This window comes from Camelus dromedarius, chromosome 5, assembly GCF_036321535.1.
Source record: "Camelus dromedarius isolate mCamDro1 chromosome 5, mCamDro1.pat, whole genome shotgun sequence".
NCBI lineage: Eukaryota > Metazoa > Chordata > Mammalia > Artiodactyla > Camelidae > Camelus > Camelus dromedarius.
The window spans coordinates 84,228,909-84,254,607 of NC_087440.1; the positions used below are offsets into that span (position 1 = coordinate 84,228,909).

The 25,699-nt window shown below is 36.4% G+C and overlaps 1 protein-coding gene across 2 annotated transcripts in view; it reads right to left on the reverse strand.

The window, feature by feature from the left end:
• The window catches only part of BTBD7 (BTB domain containing 7), an 83,762-nt gene extending 59,628 nt beyond the window's left edge, over window positions 1-24,134 (reverse strand). For both annotated transcript variants that reach the window (XM_064486215.1, XM_031454229.2), the window contains exon 1: window positions 23,881-24,134. The gene's annotated coding sequence lies outside the window, so the exon portion shown is untranslated. The remainder of the gene's footprint in view (window positions 1-23,880) is intronic.
• Window positions 24,135-25,699: the final 1,565 nt, after the last annotated feature.

Consider the following 25,699-nt stretch of genomic DNA (forward strand, 5'->3'; position numbering starts at 1 on the left):
AGATGAAATCAGAGAACACATTCAAAGCACTGAATTTAAAAGAAAAACATGGAATTTCTTAAAAACTTCATTCAAAGACACAAAAATTCAGATTATCTGACACCAACTTAGCAAATGTTAAAAAGAAAAATGCGAGGGCATATTTCTTGTTGATGGGCTCCACTGGTAGAGTTGGAAATGTAAAAAAACATGCTGGTGAATCTGACAGTAAGCCTGAGACTATGTCTGCATATAGAGAAGAGGAGAATAAAGAACAAAACAGAAACATGAATACAAACACTCAAAGGTATCTTCATCCAGGGCAGTCTTCATAAGGACACCAAATGCCAAACTACTGGATCATCAAGGAAATAGTCAAGTGAATGCGCCCATGAATTATTCAAGTTCTTATAAATGGGAGGATAATAATGGTTTAGGAGCTGGAGATAATTCTGTACTATAATTCTATTCTTCCCTCACATCAATCAGAGTAATGGAGTCCAAATAAATATGGTGGGGGCGGGGCTGGTAGTTTAAATTTTCAGTAAAGATAAAGCTATATATAATGGGGCATTGGCCTTAATAATGGCCACTCACTTCATTCTGATAGGCTTTTGCCTGTAAGAAAACCTCTGATGTTTAAAGAATCTTTGCTGGCATGTCAAATGAAGATGTGTTCCTCCTAAAAGTTTCCTGAAGTCTATAGTTAGGAAGAATCTTGCATCCAGTAGTCCTAGTGAAAGAAGTACCTGTCAGTTTGATGATGAACAAGTTTTGACAAACTTCAGTTATGAAGGACCCTCTTACAGAGAGATCAACAATGTCTCTTAGGTAAAAGAAGAAGTAGCAAATCAGACAAATTCTTTCCTTAGTAAGGATTATATGAGGCCTTTCTTTGAACTATGATAAAATTTTTTTTTCTCTTTCCTCAACCCCACTGCTTATCCTGTGCTACTGACTTGTAGCAGAAACACTGGAAGAGGATACAGTCCAAATATATCAGACTGAAACAGATATTCTAGGTCTTGTTTATGTAATACAAGTCTGCATCTTAAAACACTGTTTTGTATTTGTTTAATACATCTATAACAGAAAATTAAGATAACTCACATGGAGTCCTCAACATAGAACACATAGTAAATGTTCACCATATTGGTGAGGGTGGTGGTAGAGAGGAAAAAGGGAATGATGATGAGGTCTACTTTGCATGACTGGGTGGTTAGCCATTCTGTGAACCAAGAAGAAACACAGAAGCAGCAATTTGTGGGTGAACTGGGAGTAATAAGAGAACGGGCTTGAGGTCCCAGAAAGACATACCAAAGAAGAAATAATGCAAACAGAGAATACATAAAAGAAGAAATCCAAAACAAGAGTTTCCTAATATAGTTGGCCTCCTGTATCCACGGGTTCTGCACCTGCAGATTCAATCAACTGTGGATAAAAAATATTTGGGAAAAAATTCCAGAATGTTCCAAAAAGCAAAACTTGAATTTGCCACATACTGTCAACTATTTATATGGCATTTACATTGTATTAGGTATTATAAGTAATCCAGAGATGATCTGAAGTATATGGGAGGATATGCGTACGTCATATGCAAGCACTGTGCCGTTATATGTAAGGGACTTTAGCGTACACAGATTTTGGTATCTGTGGGGATCCTGGAATCAATCCCCCTCTGATACTGAGAGATGACTATAATATTTTCATTTCTACAGGTAACACTCAGACATGTACTATAATATAGCATTCTCTCAATATGGTAATTCATCTACTTCTGATTGAGGGTATTATTTATAAATGTCCTATCAATGTCTACAAAAAATGGAGAGTCTAAGAAGTGACAATTCTCATTTTTTGAGGCCCAAAGCCATTTCTGGCATAACTTTGCATTACTGCACAGCTCTTCAGGGAAACAAAGGTGATATCCAGGCTCTCCCCCAATTCTTAATGTGTCTGAGCCCGTGAGTTCTCCATATAGTTTTGCATTATTGTCACACATACTATCAGTAAGGTATCTTGGATATTAAAGTATTTTATTAACTAAGATTGTTGGAGATCACTTCTTGAAACTGAGATTCTCTTTATCAGTTGTTTCATTTCTGCCTTCTCTGAATAGAAGATAACACTGGGTTCACTGTGCCAAAAAAAATCACACCTCAGAGGAAGAGGGTATGTCCTCTATGTGGTAATCATTGTTGGAATGTCTTGTCAGCAGCAATGTCTTGTCACCATCTCCCAACCCACAAATGAATAGATGTACTGTATTTTCTAAAATCAACAGAATATACAAATAAACTTCCCTAACATTTTTTCCATCTTTATTTTTTTTTAACTTTTCTTTCCAATGAGATATTATAAACAAATCCACCTCCTCATATAGGTACTGGGTAGTGGTTGACATTGGTCTTCATTTAACTCCTTAGTTGTCTCCTTTAGAAGCTCCTACCTAGGGACCTGCTATTCCCTTTATCTGGAAAACTTTTCCACAATGTCTTCACATGGTTCACTCTCTCACTTGATTTAGGTCTTTGCTCAAATGTCATCTCCCCAAAGAGGCCTTCCCTAATTATCTTCTGTAAAACAATATTCCATCCCATCCCATGATTCTCTCTCCCGTTTCTTCAGTCTATTTTTCTTTATAGCACTTTTCAGCACTTGAAATTATATACTTGTTTGCTTGTTAATTGTCTCATGCTACAATGTAAAGCTCCACTTAACACAGAGCCAGAATTTCATTTATGCAACTTAAATCCTCAGCACATAGAATAGCACCTTGCATATAGGAAGCACTGAGTTGAAAACCGGTAAATGAAGTCATTAAAAAAACACACCCAACCACTTAATAAGGAAAGACTTGTCCGTAATCATTCTTTAAGCTTTTCAGTCTAAAAATTGTTTCCCAGGATCCATATTCTTTGTATATAGTCTAAGCCTCTTAGAATACTGCGATTTAAAAATTGCACTAAGTTCTTGGGAGAAAAAAAAAATCTCCTAGAAAAAAGACACATGGATCACAGTGTAATACAGCCTCAAACATTACTCTGTTGAGATGTTTCAAAATCCATAAGCAAAAAGTAATTGTCAAAAAACCCACACTGATTCTTCAAAAAATTAAATGTAGAATTACCATGTGATCCAGCAATCCCACCTCTGGCTATATATACTCCCTAAAAAGAAAACAGAGATTCAAACATAAATTTGTACACTCAAAAGGTGGAAGCAAACTAAATGTCCATTGACAGACAGATGGATAAACAGAGTGTGATATACACATACAATGGAATATTAGCCTTAAAAAGGAAATTATCATAACATAGCACAACATAGATAACCCTTGAGGATATTATGTTAAGTGAAAAAAACCTAGGCACAGAAGGACAAATATTATATGATGCTATTTACATGAGGTACCTAGAACAGTTAAAATCAGAGAGACAGAAAGAAGAATGGGGGTTGCCAGTGGCTGGAGAGTTAGGGTTTGACGGGTGCAGAGTTTCCACTGGGGAAGATGAACAGTTCTGGAGATGGATGGTGGTTGACGGTTGCACAACAATGTAAATGTACACTTAAAATTAGTTAAAATGGTAACTGTTATGTTATATATATCTTTAATCATAATTTTTAAAAAGTAAATGGGAAAAAAGCCCCACTAAAACAGAAAAAAATGACATATGTTCCCCCTTTTTACATTCTTTTAATGACTATAGCAGGAGTATCGTCTAACAGGAACATATAGTTTACAAAGTGCTTTTCCACACATTAAGTCATTTTATTCTCACATCGTCTTCAATGTAGATAGGAAAGGCTTCATTCTCTAATCTCTGAATGAGGCAGTTAAAGTAGAAGGATGAAGTGACTTATCCAAAGTAAAGTATACAGTAAAATGGTAAAGCTAAAACTAGATACCAGTCATTCTAATCCCTAATCTAGTGTTTTCTCCCTAAAACAAGAAAGCATCTCAAAAGTTCTCAGTTCTATACCAACCTTTCTCATGGGAACAGCCATGTCTTCCTTTATGCTCCTCTATGCCCAACTGCACTGCTGCTTTTGTCACAAGTTTTAGACTGTTAAAGTTTCCACTTTATTACCAACTAAGGTTAAGGGACAGATCTTATTTACTCCATAAATATCAACCCCCCTCCACCCATAGTATTCAAACACCAAAGACAATCATGACTATGCGTCTTTATTTTCACTCATCACTTATTTGTTCCTCCTCTGCAGGAGATACTTTTGTAATTTCTTTAATAAAGGAGAAAACTATAATAAAAGTAAAGAGAAGAGTAAAACAAAGCTCAACAATTACCAAGTTTCAACAACTACCAATTTGTGACAGTCCTGTATCACTATATCCCAATACACTCTCTACCCAACCCCTCTTGCCTATCCAAATGGCATATTATTTCATCTGTAAATACTTACTTATGACTCTCTAAAAGAAAGGATACAAAAGAGCAACTACAGTACCATTATCACATCTAAAATTATGAACAATAATTCCTTAATATGAACTTGCTGGGCAGTATTCACATTTCCCCCACTGGTTTATTTTTTATTAGTTTGTTTGAATCAAGACCCAAATAAGGCCCACGCATTGTGACTGGATGACAATGTCTCTTAAATCGCCTTTAATAGGTCCCTCCCAACCCTTTCCCCTTGCAATTTTTGTTGCTGTTGTTCAAGAAATCAGGTAATCTGGTAGTTTCCCATATTCTGGATTTTGCCAAATGCATCACCCATGATGTAGCTTAATATGTTCCTCTGATCCCTGTATTTATGGTAATGGACAGTCTGATCTAACAACTTAATCAGATTTAGGATCATTTTTGTATTTTTAAAGTTTATCTTGTCAAGACTGCTTCACAGGTGGTGATGTGTACTTCCAGCAACAGCAAATGTCTGCTCATTCTGTGATATTAACAATTATCAGTAATCACCAACTAGAGTCATTAATTCATTAGGGGTTGCAATGTGGTGATATTCTACCATTCCTTCTTTATTAGCTGGAAAACTTCTTTAAGAGAAAGTCATCAACCATTCAGTTGTTTGCATAGAAAGGGTAGAATAACTGATTCTTTACCTTTATTTACGAATTTTCAAAACAATTAACATTTTAGCATTCTCTGAAGATAATCTGTGAGTTTAAAAAATTGTATGTGTTCATGGATTTAAACATATTTGATGGGTTTCAATTATCTATAGTTATCCCTATTGAAACTTAAATTGTCCCATATTTGGACAGTGGAAACTTATTCAAACTGGCTCCTGAGACCTTATGACACAACCCTACTTGTCTCCGATAGCTTCTTTGCTTTCTAGGGTTACACCTTATTCTAGGCATATCTTGTTTTTTGTGGGTATTTTTTTGTCTTAGACCTGGTAGTCCGCTTCCTTTAAAGGAGCCATAATTCCTTTCAGTGGGAAATGGTATTTAGAAAGCACAATCTGGGTGCTAGGAGTGCTGACTGCCTTTTTAGTACACAGAGCTAGGATACTTTATACACATGTGTATATAAATACATACACATATGTATCATGAGTGTATACTGATGCTTCCAATTTAAATTCAGGTTTAGAGGGTTTTTAATCTTATTCACCTTACACCTATTTCTCCTTTCTTACATGCCCAAATCCTTTTCTCAGTGCTGCCTACATAATTGTTCATTTATTTTATCCCACAATATACAAACAATAGCCAAGAATTAAAATGTCAATACAATCATCAACAATATCATAAATGAAAAAACTTTTTTTGCAATCCTTTTTACCCTTAGGATATACCCAACTCAAGATATCCTAAAAATTACTGTATATGTAAATCACTTAGAACAGTTTGCTCTGGGTGATTACATCACTAAACAGAAGTACACTTTTACTTCACTTTTGATTTTTAGGCACTGCATTTTTAATTAACTTTGTTATATAATTTTGCAAAATATTTAGGTAAGTCTAAAGACAAAACCACAAAATAAGATATATTCAAAGACTAGTTGCTCTCCCTGTCTACCTTAACCTAGTTCCTCCCTACCCCAGAGCTAACTTTACTATTTTTATATATTACCCCAAACTCCTTCTTTTTTGGCTACTATCCACTGGCTCCCTACTATGAGCAATACTAAAATTAGCCAGTATCTTCTTCCTCCTGTCTCTCTAATCTAGCATCTAATTTTAAGTAGTATATTTTTATTTACAGTTGATACCTATAAAGTAATCATTGAGCTTATTCTACTTTTCATATATTCTTTCTGCATTTTTGGTATTTAAACTCTATCTACAGAATTAAACTATAACATGTTACATACTATACTGTCTCTCAATCTGAATCCTACCAATAAAATTTTTATTTAATGGCCATCACCAGTAAAGTACCAGTTTAAAAGTTATTCAGAATACAAGTCCACAATCCCTTATCAGGTAGAAACCTTGGGTGCTAGATATATTCTAAAATTCAGACTCTTTTCCCTTTCTCTCTCTCTCTTTCTCTTTAAAGAAAGTAATACACTACATGGAACATTTACTCTATACCATGTAAACACCCCCAGGTTAGTCATATTACCCCCATAATCAAATATTTTAATAAATTATATTAAATATTTAGACTAAGTGATGTTAGTTCAGGTCAGGTTTTGTTGCCAAATGAAGTCAGGTCCTATTAGTGTTTGTCATTAAATGAGTCTCCCTAAAAAATGGTTTTCAGAACTTTTAGAATTTCAAATTATAAATAAGACAGTGTGTATCTGTAGTTAGTTGCTCAAGATCATGTATAAGAATAGTTCTTATACATGTACCCCAATGTCACAGCAGCACTATTTACAGTAGCCAAGGCATGGAAGAAACCTAAATGGCCACTGACAGATGACTGGATAAAGAAGCTGTGGGGTGTGCGTGTGTGTGCGTGTGTGTGTGTGTGTATGTATATACATATATGTATATATATAATGGAATACTACTCAGCCATAAAAAAGAATGAAATAATGCCATTTGCAGCAACATGATGGACCTAAAGATTATCATACTAAGCAAAGTCAGACAAAGACAGACAAATATCTTATGGTATCACTTATATGTGGAATCTAAAAAAAATGACACAAATGAACTTATTTACAAAACAGAAAAAGACTCAGACATAGAAAACAAACCAAAGGGAAAAGTTTGGGGAGGATAAATCAGGAGTTTGGGATTAGCATATGCAAACTACTATGTATAATACAGATAAACAACACGGTCCTATTGTATAGCACCAGGAACTGTATTCAATAGCTTGTAATAATCTAAAAAGAATATGTACATATGTGTATTACTCAATCACTAAGTTGTACACCAGAAACTAACACAACATTGTAAATCAAATACACTGAAAAAAAAAATAGTATTTCCCTTACCCACTCCCCAAAAAGACAAGTCAGAAAACATTTTTATTCGTATTAAATAAAAGTATCTTTTAAATTGCATTTTTCTATAAAATTAACTTATATTACTGCAAATATAGATTACTTCTTAGAGTTTTGGTTAGGAACATCTTATTAAGCCCATGTGGGCATTTTCTAATATAACCTATTATAATTCAAAACAGCTGTCAGTCTCCCACTGATACGTTTTTTCCTATTAAACATGCATTCTTAAAAGAATATTTTAAAAAGTACATCCCATTCCACCAATCTTAACAACATTCTTTTAAGACTAACCAGAATTTTTAAAACTAGAAAAGGGAAAATATGCAGATAAATTAAGTGAGCTGGGTTCTTAGAACTCTGGCTATAGTGCAGATTCATACTATATATTCTTGCTGTTCTTAACATTTCTAGTTATAAAATACTTCCTAAAATAAAATATCTCCTCTATAAATGCATATTTAGCATGGTCTGAAATATGTTATTTCTTAGCATTTTAAATGACTTTAAAAAATCTCCAAGGAGTCATGAACAATGAACAATCTAGAAATAATGCTTAGGGAAAACTGGTGATCATTCTAAATAGGGTAAGAAAACCAAAACCAGTGAAAGAATCATTAAAAAAAGATACTCAATTATTAGATGTGTGCTTTTCTAAAAGGACCTCCCAAATTGTATGAACATTGAGATTCTGAAATAAAATACTAGAAAAATAATATGAAACTGTGACTAGTACATAGTATGCTCTGTAAATGTTAACTAAATAGTGTGTATATGATGAATTGCCTAACCTCCTGACATAGAATATCTTATATTTACAGAATAAAATACACTCACAGCAAAAAAAAAAAAAAGATACTCAATTATTAGAAATAATTTTTAAATGTAGTAATTTTCTCATTTGTGAAAATTAAATGTACATATAATCTTAAACTGGAAAACTACGATGCATTCGGATGTGTTTTGAAACATAAAATTAGTATCAATATTTAATTAGGTTATCTAAGAATAGAAGTGGCAAACAATTAAGTGTAAGCAGTCAATAAAAACAAAAGCTGAAGTGAACCATGTTACAAATGTTTCACCGCTTGATGTCTACATCAAGCATGTGAATTAGTTTGAATGTAAGTAGTATTTTAGGGGATTGTTTCCAAATTTGATAATTAGCTACAAGACTCCAAATTATTAAACTAATTGTTTTTACTCTGTACCCTCACATTTCTTTTGCATAAAGAACAGATCATTAGTTTTGTTCATTTTTAAATCCCTAAATAATTATTCAACTTTTACATTTAACATAAATCATTAAATTTCTGATGAAAAGTCACTGTGCTCCAGAGAACATTTTCAGATGGAGTATCTGATTTAAACAGAGAACTAATCATACTATTTGGTGACAGTACACACGCACTGCCATCAAACAATGTACATCTCCACCTCCCCAAGTAATTTTGCTATTTTATAAGATTAAAATATCATTTTATTTTCTTTATTGAAATCCAGGAAAAATTTTTATCACCCCTGTAATTTTTAGCTGTTTCTTCCTCTCTCCAAAAGTGTTTTTGTCTTCTATTACTAGAGAATTTGAAGTTGGGATTCACACTGTTGAATCTGAAAGAATTTTAAAGATCGTAGAACAGATCAAAATATACAAAGAACAAGATATTTGCTAAATCTTCTCTATTCTACCCACCCCAGAACCTTTATGTTTCCCCATTCACTTATGAGAATTAAACACCTTTGTTGTTTAAATTAAACACACACACACAGAGGAGAATATAACAAAAAGCAATTTCTTAAAATCTACCTCCCTTTCCACAAAGACAACTAATAACAATTTGATTTCTACTTTTCTAGCATTTTTGACATAAATTAAACTTTAAATAGTTTTAAGTAGGAATATTTTACAGAGTTCTGTAAAAAGCTATTTTCATTTCATAATATACCAAGGATACAAAAACATGGCCACATATAAACTTTATCTTTTAAAAATCCCTAAATAGAATTGTATTGTGTAGCTATGCCATAATTTATTTCACCAAATCCATACTGACGATCATTTTCAATTTTTCAGTATTATAAAGTCTTGCAACCCTTTTACCTCTATCTTTGGCCATTGTAAATTATGCCATTAGAATAAATATCAAGTAGTAGTATTACTGGATAAAAGGGTATACATATTCCTAATCTGGAGATGCATCTGTCAGAAAAGTTGCAATTTACACTCCTACCAACTTTGCATCAGAACATCAAAACTCTGGTCATTATTAACCTTTGCCATTCTGGTGGAGGAAAAATGATCTCATTATTTTAATCTTTGTTTTTTAAAATTGAAAGGGAAACTAAATCTCAACGTATTTATTAGCCTCTATGTTTCTTTATAATCTTTGTCCATTTTTCTATGTGGCTGTTCTTTTTACTAAACTGGACATTTTTTATATTGATGTTAAAATATCAAGGGAGAATACTCATGTTAGCCTTTTAAAACTATGATGGCTTTTGTCATAAATGTTTAAATTTTTTACATAGTCAATTCTATAAGGCTTTTCCTTTTGTAATATCTGGGTTTCATGCTTCTTGCTGTAAACATTTTTATGTCAGAAAACAAAGTTGTATAGGTGGGAGGATACAGCTCAAGTGGTAGAGCTCATGCTTATTAGCATGCCCGAGGTTCTGGGTTCAATTCCCAGCACCACCTCTAAAAAATAAATAAGTGAACCTAACTACCTCCTTCCCCTCAAAGAAAACAAAGTTGTATATAAATATGTAAGTAGTTAGGATAATATACAAAAAATTTCTCTTAATTTGTTATAATCTCCAAATTACATTATGTAGGTAAAATACTCTTCAACCACAGCAGAAAGCTGACTTTAAAGAGTTTACAGCAGTTATTATTAATTCATGTGCTAACTTAAAAATGTTATGAATTCCTAAATATGAAGATAACCCAATTATCTAGTGTTGCTTAGAAACAAGATGGATACATTTTCCAGATAACTGGAGGATGATTTCAGGGAGAAGAAACTCAATTAGTCCAATCTATTTAAATATCATTTGCTGAAGGTATCTTGGGTACCTGGGGTCAAAATTGTAGGCATCTTTCCCTCATCCTTCTCTATAGCAAACTGGTTCACCAATCTCGCTGCAAATCACTTAGACCAAGTCACTATTTATTACCTCTTTATTGAATTGTCACAAAATCAATTTTGGTCTCTGCTTCTAGTCTAATTCATCTAACAAACAACATGGAATTAATCTTCCTAACAGAGGTTCAATCAAGAATATACAATAAGCATAAACTCCTATCCACAAATCTTAAATATGTAAAGTATTTTACACTTTAAATCGTATCAGTATTTCCCAAAGAATGATGTTCTTCTACAGAACATCAGTCTCGCAAAATACAATGAAGGTAGCCTTTTAAAAAAAAAAAATCCTGGTTAGTTTGAGAAGCACCACTTACTATAGCCCAGTTTTGTAGAATTGTTTATATTACTCATTAAGTAAGTATTTGAGTACTGACTTATGTCCTACCCTAAGTGTTGGAGGTAGTGAACAAAATAGTCTTGGTTCTCATGTTGCTTACAATCAAGTGAGAGAAATGAACATTTAAACAAATAATTACAAAAATAAAATTATACATTGGGATAAATGCCATGAAAAACATGGGCTGCTATGAGAAAGAATAAGTTGATTTATTGACATTAATAAACCCATAAGACATAAAGAATACATACAACATACAGAAGAGAGAACTTCAATACATAAATATAAATAATGCTTGACATCATTTATTGACAGAGGTAGTAGCGATGTAATGCTGGGGAGTTAAGGCAGAGTCAACAGTTTAGCAAATTCTAGGAACAGCAGGAAGGCCAAGGTGGCTGATGCAGAATAAGAGGGGATGTGAGGAATGGAGATAATGTAAGAAGAGACAAAGACAGGCAGGTAAAGCCAGGTCACACACATCACTGCAGAAGGCTGAGAGTCCTGCAGCTAAGTAACCTGTTTAACTTTGCTTAATTCAGCTTTCCCAAACTTTCATGAAAACCTTTCTAAGAAAAACCAGTAACAGGTCATGTAGTGTTCCATGGAACACACTTTCAATCACATGATAGTGGCAGAATGAAGTGAAGGTCTGCACTGGGCTAGTGTTGATACATTAAGAGAAAAGTAACACAATGGGTTTTTATTTAAATTTTGAATTAAGAAGTATTAACCAGAAAAAAGTTAGCACAGCAGCCCTGAAACTGCTGTCCTAAAAACGCCTGCCTGAAGGGCTGGCCTTGGCTGGTCTTCAGGACCTTGGACTTCTGGTGTTTTTACCATTTCTTAACTGATAAGAACAGCTCACTACCCTTAGACTATTTGTACAAACAATATGGTTTATGCTGAATATTTGCTTTCCTTCAGGGAGCCTGTAATTTTGATACATGCTTGGTGACTAGCCATCAATAAAAACCCTGGGCGCTAAGTCTCTAATGAGCTTCCCCACTAGACAGCATTTCACTTGTGCTGTCACAAGTCAGTGCCAGAGGAATTACGTGCAATCTGTGTGACTCCACTGGAAGATAACTCATGGAAACTTGTACCTGTTTTCCTTTAGACTTTGCCTCATGGACCTTTTTTCCTTTGCTCATTTTGCTTTGCATCCTATACTGTAATAAATGATAGCCATGAGTCTGGCCATATGCTCAGCCTGTGAGTCCTCCTAGTGAACCTAGGGATGGTCTCGGGGATTCTGATGTAAAAACAAAATGGAATATTGTGAAATGTCTCCCTCCACCTCTGTCTTCCAGTCTCCCAAAATGAAACTATATTGTTCTGGAATAAATATCTAGTTGGCATTCAGGTACAAAGTGATTTTATTTTTTATTTTTTAGAAGAAATTACCATAAAATGCAGAATAGTGGCAATCTTTAAGAGAGGAAGGTGGTTGTGATTGAGAAGAGGCATGACTGGGGCTTTGGGCACATTTACACTCTTCTATTTCATAACCAGGGTGGTGCCAGCTTTAAAATAATTTTTTAAAAAATTAGGTTAAACTTAAATGTGTTTAATGTGCTTCTTGGCATGCGTATTATTTCACAACAAAAAATGTTTTGTTGTAGCTGGTACAGATTGGAAAGCTGTCAGCCGAAGCCTTGAAACTAAATCCATTTCCTAAATAAAAGGACAAAGAAGAATGAACGGAAGGCTAAGTACTGAGGCACAGGAAATGCTTATGATTTGGGAGCCGGAAGAGAACTGAGTAAAGGAAAGCATGGAAAACACTAATCAGGCTAGGTGGTGACCAGAATAGGCTTCAAGAAAGAAGTGGCATCTGAATGAGGTTTACTTCAAATTGAGAAGTCACCCCCTTTCTTCTGTGCTATCAGAAAGTTTTGGATACAGTTTAATTTCAGTATTTATCACTCTGTAGGGACAATTAATTGTTAAGATTTCTACATCCTCAAAGAGACTAAGTTCCTAGAGTACTAGGACTGTGTCCTTTTCCAGTAACTATGTATTCCAAGTACCTTGTACCTTGAAGAGTGCCTGGTTCATAAGTGTCCTTAATAAATAAGGTGTTTAGAAATGGAGAATGAAATCAGGAAAGGCCCATATAACAGAAACCATGAAAGGAGAGAATGTAAAGAATTCCATGATAAGTTTTAAATTTTCTTTATTTTTCGTCTTTTTCTCCTACCTTTAGCAACCTTTCAGGTCATTACTGTTTTTAATAAATCCTTTCCACTATACTGCTACCTCCTAATCATTGCTTTAGGAACTATCTAAACACCAACTATGTGAAGGGCACTTAGCCAGGTACTGTCAGGGATACAAAAATGAGCTTACTGTCTAGTGCAGGACATATTCCAATACATAAATAACACAACGTAGCAAGTAGAGTATAGAAAGAATAGGAACAAGGCATGGAAGTTAAAGGAGTGTGATTAGAAAAGGCTTTCATGAAAAGACGATACCTGCTTTGGATCTTGAAGGATGTTAGAATTTAAACATGGAGAAATACAGGTAAGGGTATTTCAATAGAGAGACTAGCATAAGAATTATTAGATAAACAAGGGACAATATACAAAAAAATGAGGCAAGAAAGGCAGCTGATGACTAGATAGGAAAAAGTCAGAAAGAAGCAAAGATGATGCCCTTGTCCAAGTGAGTAGAGCTGATAAAGCACACCAAAATGGAGCAGCCAGAGATGCAAAGGAAAACCAGAAAAATGTGGTCTCACAGAATTGGAGAGGAAACTGAACCAAAGTGAAAACTTGGAGAGAGCAGATGTTTTATAACTCTTTTTAAAAAAGACTGCAAAACGTGCTAAGAAGCGAGGCAGTAGTAGAGAGGATGTGAAAGTCTGGAAAGGTGTGTGTATGAAAGAGAGGGAGATACTGCAACAAATGAGCAGGGATGATGTAGTAAAGCATCAGTACTCAATCGGGTGACTTTGTTCTCCTGGAATATTTGGCAATGCCTGGAGACATTTTTAGTTGCCACAACTAGGGTTGAGGGTACTATTGGTATCTAGTGAGCTGGGATGCTGCTAAACATTGTGCAATGCAAGGATAGTCCCCCATACAAAGAATTATCTGGCCCCAAATGTCAACAGTGGCAAAGCTGAGAAACCCTATACTGGAGCATAAGGGATACACAAGAGAGAATGATTAACCAAAGAAGCAAAGTCTTTGAAGAGAGAACATGCATGGAGGAGGAAGACTTTTCTGGTTCTCTACCTAGTGACCCTGATTAAAACATGATGCTGGAAACAGCTTCAAGGAATTATTTGTTTGAAAAGTGTATTGAAATATAACAACATTCCAATTTCTCTCATAAATATGAATAACAATATGCATGTCTTATATCATTATTTACCCTGTGACTATTCGACACAGATACATCACTTATTTTTTGGGATACTGTCAAGGTTTATAATATGGTTACTTCTATTTTTTCTAAGTTCCATATATGTACAGCAATCACATCTATTAAAAGGTTAATAGATATAAATAATCAGAGTCCATATACTAGTGTAATTTTATTTTATAAAATTTCCTATGTACCATTTGGAAATCAGTTACAAATGATCTATACTTTAACAGTTCATAGGGATACCATGTGAAAAGGAGGCCTACGAAAGCACCAGTTTAAGATGTCAAGTAATATTGTTATAAAAGACTAAAAGGAGTTAACAGTGATTATAAAAGTGGGACTGTATCTTTGGTTAGTAGAACAATATATTTCAAAGCCACAATTAACTTGATCATATAAATTTCACTTTGTATCTTAAGCATGAAAAGACTACTTACTGACATGTATTATGAGAAAGGTATTGAGAGGAATTTTATCAAAAATCCTGCTCTCAAATAAGAGAATTTTCACTCATTTAAACATTTTCTGAGCACTTACTATATGCTAATAATAAACACATGAGGATATAACAATGAACAACATAGAAATACTTTTTCCTTTTAAATTACTTAGGGACAAGCTGGTAAATAGGCAATTACAATGTAGAGGAAGTACAGATTAGTGAAGATGCACCATGGAGCCAAACTGTCTAGTTCTGGATCCAGCTCTGTCATCTATAAGCTTTGTGATCGTGGGCAAACTGTTTATCTTCTCTGTGCCTAATGATAATAAAAGTATTTACCTTATGGAGTTGTTGAGAAAGTGACATCTGAGGTAAGATCTAAAACTGACAATCGTGTGAACTCTTCCCTTTTCTTGGTGAAGGTAATGGGGGTAGGGGTGGGATATCAAAATAGTGCTCTAACCAGCAGAGGGAACTGATTATGTGAAGGCCCAAGGAAAGAACAAAACCTGGTTCTCTGAGGAAATAAAAGCAATTCTATATGTAGAGTGTAGTGGGAAGGGGTTTGGCAGAACAAACGTATAAGCCCAGAGAAGAAACAGAAGCTAGATAAGAAAAAGCCATATGATCCATGAAAGGGAGTTTGAACTTTATTGTAGAGAGTTTTTTGTTGTTAAGTAAAAAAAAAATACACACATGCACACACACCTTTGCTTGAACTGACAGACTTTTTCTCATTCAAGAATTAATAGGCCCACAAAACGGAAAGAACGCACTCGTACAGAGAAGAGATCTTGGCTTACATTCTCAAAAGTTGAAATCCAAACAGCATTAAAAGTATTTGCTTAATTTAGAAAAGTTGATGAAGAAAAAAGGAATACCTGAGCATCTATGTTAGAACACCATATTGTATTTTCACATAGATTACCTTAATTAATCAAGGAAGAAGCCTAAGGAGAATGATACTGTTCATTTTACAGATGTGGAAACTAGGGTAAAGTGAGGTTACTCTAATGTACAAAGGTAACAAACAACTAGACATCAAAATAAGAAGGCTGTTCTTCATAGACAAATTTGTCTTTTCATAATCATCCCAACACATGATATTACAATTTCTAATTGTACTGCATTCCTCTTTACCTTGTTTTAAAAATAACTACAAATTACTATGTCAAAGTTTTATATGACTGAAGCCAACAATTGGTGAAGTATACCAAGTACACAACTCTTCTTCACCATCCTTCCTCCTTTGTCAGACTTTATTGTTGCAGCATGTGACAGAACAATGACTTTGTAATTAAGGCTATAATGAGACTTCTCTGTCATAAGCTATTACTAACATTCACTACAAACTCACCTAGTTCTGCCACAAAGCTTTTTTGCTTACCAGAAAATTCTCATGTCTAATCTCAAGCAAGCAAGAAATATTCTGGGAAAGTCTGAAGACAAGAATTAGGTCTTGTGAAGCATATTATGGAATTTTTCTCTAAAGAACAACTCACAAATCTCAGATAAAACATAAGTTAATTAAGTATAATTTCAAAATACAGAGGAAAAAAAGACACAGTATACTTAAAGTTGTTCTGGCATTCAATCACCTCCTACAGAAGGAAGGAAACTGCACAGTAACAACACAATTCATTATTGCTCCTTCCATGATTCCTGCTTTAGTGGGTAAGATTTTTTTCATAAAATTAAAGGATTGTAGCCAGAAGAGACTGTCAAACTTTTTATCCAAGTGAGTGTTTTCACAAAACAATTATAGGCAAGCAAAGAACACTTTGCATGTTTGGCCTAATTGATTTTTCCATTTCACTTTAGTTTTAAACACAATAACATATCTCATATTTATTAAAAAATTATTTACAAAGCACTTTCTCATGTTATCATTCCATCCTAACAACTCACTGAATATCTATAATGTACCAGACACTGTGCTACATACATCCTGTAGGTTTTGGCTCAAAGTACACAGTTATGTGGAAGAGTCAGACATATAAGCAAGTGATGATAATATAGTACAGTAAGGGCTGGAAAAAAGGTCCAAAGGACTAAGAGAGTAAGTGTATGACTAATGGTATAAGTAACTTTTGAACTGAGTCTTGAAGAATAAAGGTGACTATGAATCAGGAGATTTGAGATGGCAAATAACTTCGAAGAACTGGCTTAAACAATAGAAATTTATTCATGAGGAGAAATCCCACAGTAGGGAAAGTCTCATGTCTAGTACAATACATGCCCTAAATGATGTTATCAGGGACCTATGTTCATTCTACCTTTCTGTTCTGCCATCCTCAGGACATGTTTCACCATCTCTTGTGGTCATAAGACGGCTGTCAGTTGTGACTGGGGCCGCATGTTCTCTTATTCACATATGATAGGGGGAAAAAATCTTCTCCTCCAGAAACAGAATATCTCCTTCCTTTCAATCTAACTGGCAAAAATAATATTTTACAGGAAAATGCCTTGAATGGCTTGGAGTGATCAAAATCTACCCCAGGAATGGGTGATGAGTCATCTTCATCCTGGATGGCAAAGAATAAGGAGAACTCCAAGCACTGGGATAAACACATGAAAAACAGAAGTATATAGAATAAGAAACAGCTGGGTATGGTTGGAGTGACGAGAAACCTAAGGCTGGACACAGTCTACAAACTTTTATGAGTTTGGACTTTATCTAGCAGACAATGGGAAGTTAACACAGGTGGTCTAAGTAGGGAAGTAACATGCTCCCACTGGGTTTTTTTAAAATGTGTGGTAGTAATACAGAGAATAGTCAGAGAAGGGAACGGAAAGTGGGAGAACAAATGGCAGACTTGACTGGTAGTCTGTCCAATAAACAGTCCAGAACAATAAGGAAGTGGTAATAGGGAAGGAAAGAAAGGAATAAAAAATACAAAGTGGCAAAGCTGCTATGTAAAATATTGTGTGTGTATTCATTTTTCCCCTTTTACAGATGAGGAAAATTAAGCCTCAGAGAGGCTTAAATGGCTTGCTTAAGATTGCAGAACTATAAATAGTAATTAGAATCTGAATGGAGGTTTGATTCCCAGTCCATTGTTCTATTGCATCACAACTATATCTAAAAACTCCAACAATGCTCAACAAATGAGACTTTTTTGAAACCTGTGATTTAAAGGATATTCTGTGTATTGAATTAAAGTGATTCCTATTTATTCCAACTTCAACATAACATTCATTACATGGATTTAAAGTCAATTTATAAAACTTTGTATGTTTTTGAAGTTTATATATCATTTGAGATAGTGAAAGACTCAATTTGCAATGCCAAATTTAGACCGTCAAAATGTTTTAAATAAAAAAAGTTAAAGAACCAAAGCTTACTTTAAAAAATTTTGAACTTGTTTTGCAAATAAACTAGGTATTGAATGTTTGAATTTCATTATAAATCTGAAGTTAGCAGCCACTTAAAAAGTTTCTTCTAAATTAGGCTTCCCTTTGAATTTTGGATTTTGAAAACCAACTTCCACTAGCTGCAACTTAAAAAGAAAAAGGTTGTCTCACTTTTAAAAACATACTTGTTTTAGAAAAAGTCGCTTGCCTGTTTCTTGTTAGAGTGAAGTCTGATCTAGTTTTATTACCAGTGTACCAAGATTGAGTTAACAGAAAACATGGTTTAAAAAAGAATTAACACTTTCCATTAAAAATTATAAACAATACATTTTTTAGCTTATTGGGTTAAATCTTAGTCTTCTAGTTCTAAATTAAATTACTAACTTTTGGAGGACCTATGTGCCTGGCACTATGCTAGATGCTGGAAATACAGCTGAAAGCAAAACTGTACCATAGTTATTCAGGCATACATTTGTATGATTATTTGATTTGTGTCAGTCTTCCCTACTGAATAACCATAATACTATTTTTCTTCAGCCAAAACATGACTGCAAATGTACAGACGATGCTTAAAACATCAACTTGGCAATATATATTATTGTGCAAAGGACAAAAAAATTTTCTTTCACCAGGTTAGAAACTCAGCACCCATAACTGAGTATTTTTTCCTTAAAACATACCTGCTAAAAACTCAACAAACCAGGAACATAAGAAAACTTCCCACATAATAAAGGTTATATATGAAAAATCTACAGCTAACATCATACTCAATGATCAAAGACTGAAGGCTTTTCCCTCTGAGATCAGGAACAAGACAAGGATGTGCATTTTTACCATTTCTATTCAATATTGTACTGTAAGTCCTAGTCAGAGTAATTAGGCAGGAAAAAGAAAGAAAAGGCATTCAAATTGGAAAGGAAGAAGTAAAATTACCTTTATTCAAAAACAACTTTATCTCATATGTAGAAAACTCTACAGATTACACACACACACACACACACACACACACACACACACAATCTTTCAGAATAAATGAATTCAGTAAGGCTGCGGGATACAAAATCAACACACAAAAATGAGTTTTGTTCTAAACGCTAACAATAAACAATCCAAAAAGGAATTAAGAAATCAATCCTATTTACAACAATACCAAAAATAATAAAATACTTAGGAGTAAATTTAACCAAGGAGATGAAAGACTTTCACACTGACAAACACAAAATGTGGGAAGAAATTAAACACAAATAAACAGAAAGATACCTGGCATTCATGGAATGGAAGACTTAATATTAACATGTCAACACTACTCCAAACAATCTATAGAGTCAATGCAATCTCTATCAAAAAAAATCCCAATGGCATTTTTTGCAAAAATAGAAAAATCTATCCTAAACTTCATATGAAATCTCAAGAGACCCACAGGCAGACAAAACAATTCTGAAAAAGAACAATGTTAGAGGCCTCACACTTCTGATTTCAAAACTCACTATAAAGTTAGAGTAATCAAAACAGTGTGGTACTGGCATAAAGACAAACTTATAGACCAATGGAACATAATCGAGTTCAGAAATAAACCCTCGAATGTATGATAAAGTGATTTTTGACAAGGATGCCAGACCATTCAATGGAAAGAAGACCATCTTTTAAACAGATGGTATTGGGAAAACTAGATATCCATATGTCAAGACCTAAATGTAGGAATCTGGGGAGAGGGGAATGCTTAGAAGAGTTTTAAAGGGAGAAAGCTTCATGACACTGGATTTGGCAATAATTTCTTGAATATGACACTAAAAATATAAGCAACTGCATTAAAATTAAAAACTTTTGTGCATCAAAGTACACTCTACAGAGTGAAAAGACAATGCATGAAATGGCAAAAATACTTGCAAATCATATATCTGATAAAGGACTGGTATCCAGAATATATAAAGAACTACAACTCAACAACAACAAAAAAAAACTTGATTAAAAAATGGACAAAGAATTTCCGTGGTATTAGTGATGTTGAGCAATTCTTCATGTTCCTGTAGACCATCTGCATTTCCTCTTCTGGAAAAATGTCTGTTCAGTTCTTCTGCCCATATTTTAAATGAGTTGGTTGCCTGGTTGTTTGCTTTTTAATTGAAGTATAGTTGCTTTAAAATGTTGTATTAGATTCTGGTGTACAGCATGGATGGACTTGGAGGGCATTATGCTAAGTGAAATAAGTCATACTGAGAAAGACAAACACTGTAAGATATCACTTACATTTGGAGTCTAAAAAATACAACTAACTAGTGAATACAACAGAAAAGAAACAGACTCATGTAGAGAAGCAATTAGTGGTTAGCAGTGGGGAGAGGGAAGGGGGAGGTGCAAGATGGAGGTGGAATATTAAGAGGTACAAACTATCAGTATAAAAAAGCTACAAGGATGTACTATACAACATGGGGAAATATAGGCAATATTTTATAGTAACTATAAACCTTTTAAAATTGTGAATTACTATATTGTATACTTGTAACATGTAATATTGTACATCAACTATACTTCAATTAAAAAATATGGTATTGTAAAATACATAAATAAATTTAAAAAAATAAAATGGGCAAAGAATTTAAACAGATCATTTCTCCAAAGAAGATACACAAAAGGCTGATAAGCACAAGAGATGATAACATCACTAATCATCAGAGAAACGCAAGTGAAAACCACAGTGAGATATCACTTTACACCCACTAGGATGGCTGTTATCAAAATGATTAAAACAAGTGTTGATGAGGATGTGGAGAAATCAGAACTGTTGTGCATGCTGGTGGGAATATAAACTTTTCTGGATATTTACCTAAATGAAAGCATAGACTCAAACGGATATTTGTACACGCACATTCATACAATAAATAGCCCAGAAGTGGAAGCACACCAAGCATCGATGGACAGTAAACAGATGAACAAAATGTAGCATATACATACAATGGAATATTATTCAGCCCTAAAAAAGGAAATTCTGGCAAATGCTGCAACATAGATGAACATTATGCTAAGTGAAATAAGCCAGCCACAAAAGGACAAATACTGTATGATTCTACTTACATGAGATACCTAAAGTAGTCAAATTCATAGAGACAATAGAATGGCAGATGCCAGGGACTGAGAATAAAGGGATGCGGGGAGCTAGTGTTTACCATGTACAGAGTTTCAGTTGGGGAAGATGAAAAGAGTTCTGGAGATGGATGGTGGTGACCACTGCAGAACAATGTGAGTGTTCTTAATGCCACAAAATTGTACACTTAAAGCTGGTAAAAATGGCAAACTTCATGTTATACATATTTTGCCAAAATAAAAAAACAAAAACAAAAATAATATCTGCTATGATCTTTCCTACTGACTCTATCCTAGTGTAGGATCTCACCTCTTTATACCCAGGTAACTGCAACAGCTATGTAAAAATGCTTATTTCCTCATTACTACTGTCCCTGGTTCATTCCACTCTCTCCTCATTCTAACGCAACCAACACATCACTGACAGGTGCATCTTGCTGTTTTATCACATTAATGTCTAGCCTCCAAACTTTCAAAGGTTCCCCATATCTTGCACAAGAGAATAAAAATCCAAATCTTCTCAATCCAGTACTCAAATCCTTCTACAGACAGATATCCTTTCAACTGTCTACTGTCTTCTCAAGGAAATTCAGTGTCAGCTCATCTTAGTTCCCTCTCTATTCCCCTCCCCTAAAGCTAATCTCCACACTATATTCTTGCTTTTCCTCACAAAGTAACTGCTTCAATCTCTCTGTAAATCTAAATCCTTACAGAAGCTAGCTCAAGTCCCAAGTGTTCCAGGAAGTTATTTAGGCTCCTGAGACCTCACTCATCTCCCTCTAACCAGAACACATACAGCATTCTTTGTATCGACAGAACTTACGAGATGGTTTTCTAGACTCACAGGGGTACATCTTATCTTTCCTGAGGGCAAAGTCATTATATTACAGTTGTTTCTTTTCCTCCTGTAGCATCTAGTACTGCAAAATACAAAGCAGATCTTCAATAATTACCTGTGTAACTGAACACAAGGTACAATTTTGGTGTATGAGTTTCAATGACTAGAATATGATACCAGAATCATTCGACATGATTGTATTTCTAAAGGTTAATCTGTGACACACAACAAAGAAAAACTGCTGTGACTCAAGAAGCTATGTGGAAACCAGGTGGTAGAACCTGGCAAATACAACACAGGTTTTTTCAAAGCCTAAAATTAGAGTCTGATACACAAAGAACTTGTTTAAACGCTGGTGTTGAAACACTGAACAATAAAGTAGTTAGGTTTTGTGGGACAGAATACTGACCTATGGTTTTACTGAATGCATGCAAAAATGAGCCATGCTGTAACTGGACATACAGTCACAGGCCTTTGAAAACTCTTAATGAAAAAATCTGTCAGTTTTTATTAAATTCAGGTCAGGAAAAAAAAAATCTTCATGTTACTTGTGGTAACTGACAGCAACTGTCAAGAGTCAGAGTGAGGTGCTCTCTCTTTTCTCCTTTCAACTTTACTGCACAAAGACCCGGGGATGAGGATGGGTACTGGTAGTGAAGAATGCAATCAATGAAGAATAAGAGGCTCAAAAGTGTAGTAAAAAGAACTCTCTAAGTGGGGCGGAGAGAGGCCTAGATTCTAGTTTTGGTCCAATCCCTGCCAGCTGTAAGACCTACAGCGAGTCACTTATCTTCCTGGGCCTAGTTTCCCAGCTCTAAAACAAGTCACACCAGATCGCTAAAGGTTTTTCCGACTCAATAATTCCAGGACAAGTTTAATCAAAGCTGCCATTAACATGTAAGATTCTTGCAATTTCAAATCTTTCATCCACATTTCCGGAAGAAAGTAATTGATTTCAGCAACCTAACAGAAATGGAGGCTACTCAGAGACAAAAAACTCTGTTAGTTGAAAAACGAAGTAATTCTGTAAAAATGCTTATTTCCTCATTACTGTGAGATGTTTTAGTAGAAGGAACAGTTCTCTGGTAAAGAAAGCCAAGACTGTTTCTGCAAATTAGGCCTAATCCAGAGTTACTTATTATCTGTGCTGGTATGTGAAGAGGTGCTTTTGTAGTTCAGAGCAGAAACAACACTCCTCAGAGCTTCTTTCAAAAAATGATGATAAAGTTCTCAACCTCGGGGTAAGGCTAGTAAACAGCTATGCAAATGACGAGACATGGGAAAATGCATGCTTTTAGCCTCACAAGTACTCCAAGTACAGCCTCCTTTATCAAACACTCGGTATTGTCTCTCTCCCAACCTGTCAAAACGCAATTTCAGTTTGATCCCGAAACAGTAACTTACCCGGACAATCTAACTTCTCCCCCTGGGAGCAGAGGTCCACAGGCCTGCCCCCCGCCCCCCGATTCCGGCCCGCCGCTCTCACGCCCACCCCGAGGCGGTCGCAGCCCCGCAGCCGGATAAACACGCGTCCGAGTCTCGGAAGCGGTTTCCCGGAGTCCTGGGAGCAGCAGGTCCCGCCCCTCGGAGCCCCGAGCGGAGAGCCGGCCAGGCCACCGCCGCGGCCACCTCAGGCCCCTCTCCCCGCCCCGAGCGCCACACCTCGCTCCTCTGCCCCCGGGACGGCGGCGCACAGCCCAGCTCGCCCCTGGGAGCGCACCAGGACCGGTCAGTCAGCCACTGCCGCCACCTCAGCCCCAGACGGACCACTGCCCCTTCCCCGCCAGCGGCCCCGCACTTCCCGCGGCGGCCCGGCCCCAGCGCCCCCCAACCCCCACGCACAGCCCCCTTCCTCGCCGGGACGCCCAGCGCCGCGCTGGGCACAGCCTCGGCTCACAGCCTCACAGACACCGAGGGACACTCACCCCGGAGGCTCCTCCCGCCGCTGCTGCTGCTGCTGCCGCCGCTGGGACCGCGGCCGTCGCCCCCGCCGCCGCCGCCACCAGCACCGCCGTCCGCACCGGCGCCAGCGCCCCGGGCCATCCTCCTCCTGCCGCCGCCTCCTCCACCCTCTCCGCTCCTGTCAGTGGCTCAGGCTCCGGGGCTCCTCCAGGTTCCCCTCGCCGCCATTTTGACTCCTAGAGGGAGCAGGAGGTGCTCGCCTCGGTGCGGCCCTGGGGCGCCTGCGCGGCGCTGCGGAGCCGGCCCGAGCTCCCGCCCGCCCCCGCCGTCGCCGCGCCCGGGGTCACGTGGGCCGGCGGCGGCGCGCGCGCCGGGGCGGGCCGGGAGGCGCGTTCGCGGGACCCGGGAGCGGTCGGAGCCGAGTGCGCGCGCTTTATTCCCGCTTTCCGCTTGGAGTTTGAAGCCGGTTGCAGCATCTTGCTTATTCTAGGAAACTGTGGCAAATCGTTAAATCTGTCAGAATGGAAATATAATAACTATGTTACTGGACGGCCAGTTCTACCAATTCATGTTGCCATTCGACCGCTGGCATTCTGATCTGTCGCTCACAATGCATCTTTCTCAAAGCGAAGACTGCGCTTCCGCGCAAAAGTCCTTTTTTACAGCCTTGGCTTTTCGGTGTCTTCTTAACATTTATCTTAAGCCCTGTCTGTATAGTACTTCTACAGACACCACCTTGCTAGTTGTATAATGGATTAAAAAAAAATCAGACACTGAAAAGTTTCCCTCAGCAAGATACCCCCGTAAACGAGGGATGAGAATTGATGAAAGCAGACAGGCGCCACATGGGAGAGCCAAATCACTCTCCCTGGATGCTCCTTTTCTGGGAGTTTGCGATCATTTAAGCGATGCACTAACAGAAACATATTTATGGAGCACCTTACAGTTAGCAAAACACTGTTAAATACATAGCCTCCTTTGAACACCAAAACTATCCTTTGAGGTAGTCGGAACAGGTATTATTATCGCCGTTTTACAGCTAAGGAGATAGTCTCGAAAATGCTAAGTCGTTTGCCCTGGGGCGCACATGCAGCATTCGTAAGTAGGCAAGCCAAGACTAGAACCCAGACATCCTGACCCTGGTCACCAGGCATATTATCCCTCACAGTTCTCTGACAGGTCTTAGCAATACATCATGTATTTGTCCTCTGGGAATTTATTTAAAACCCTCTTTAAAGTATTTGCATTGTCAATCGCTATCCACCCTTTGAGAAACAAGTTTTCTGAGTCATGCTTGAGATTTTTTTGTTGTTCTCAAAGTGCCTCTAAGCTTAAAAGAATAAGAGCAATTTTAAATTTTGTGATGTGTTTTTAACCATCTTTTGGTCCTTTATTATTTTATACATTTCTCATTTGGTTGGAAGATTTAAGTTTTGGGTTTCTTTTTTTTTTTACATCCTTCAATGGAAGGACTTTATATCTCTTTGAATATGATCGTTTCTTTTCTCTGGACTTTCTTCAGATTTGATATATCTTTATTGTGAAAATATATCTTCTTCATTCATCACTTCCTTTCTCCCTTAGAAAGATATTTATTTCCCATTTGCATTATTTCATTTTTTTTCCCCATACACCTCATGTGTCTCCAACTCCAGTCCTTGACGGTTTGAAGATTTTAGCTGACATTGTAGTATTCCCTTGTCCGAAAAATGATCTCCTCTAGCTGGTACGGGTCTCTTCAGCTGAGCACACGTGTGTGCAGGAGATAAGAAGTACATGGAAAAGTGAGAAAAAACAAGAGAAATAGGCCCCTTTAGTTGGAGCAAAGGATTGGCTCTGGGT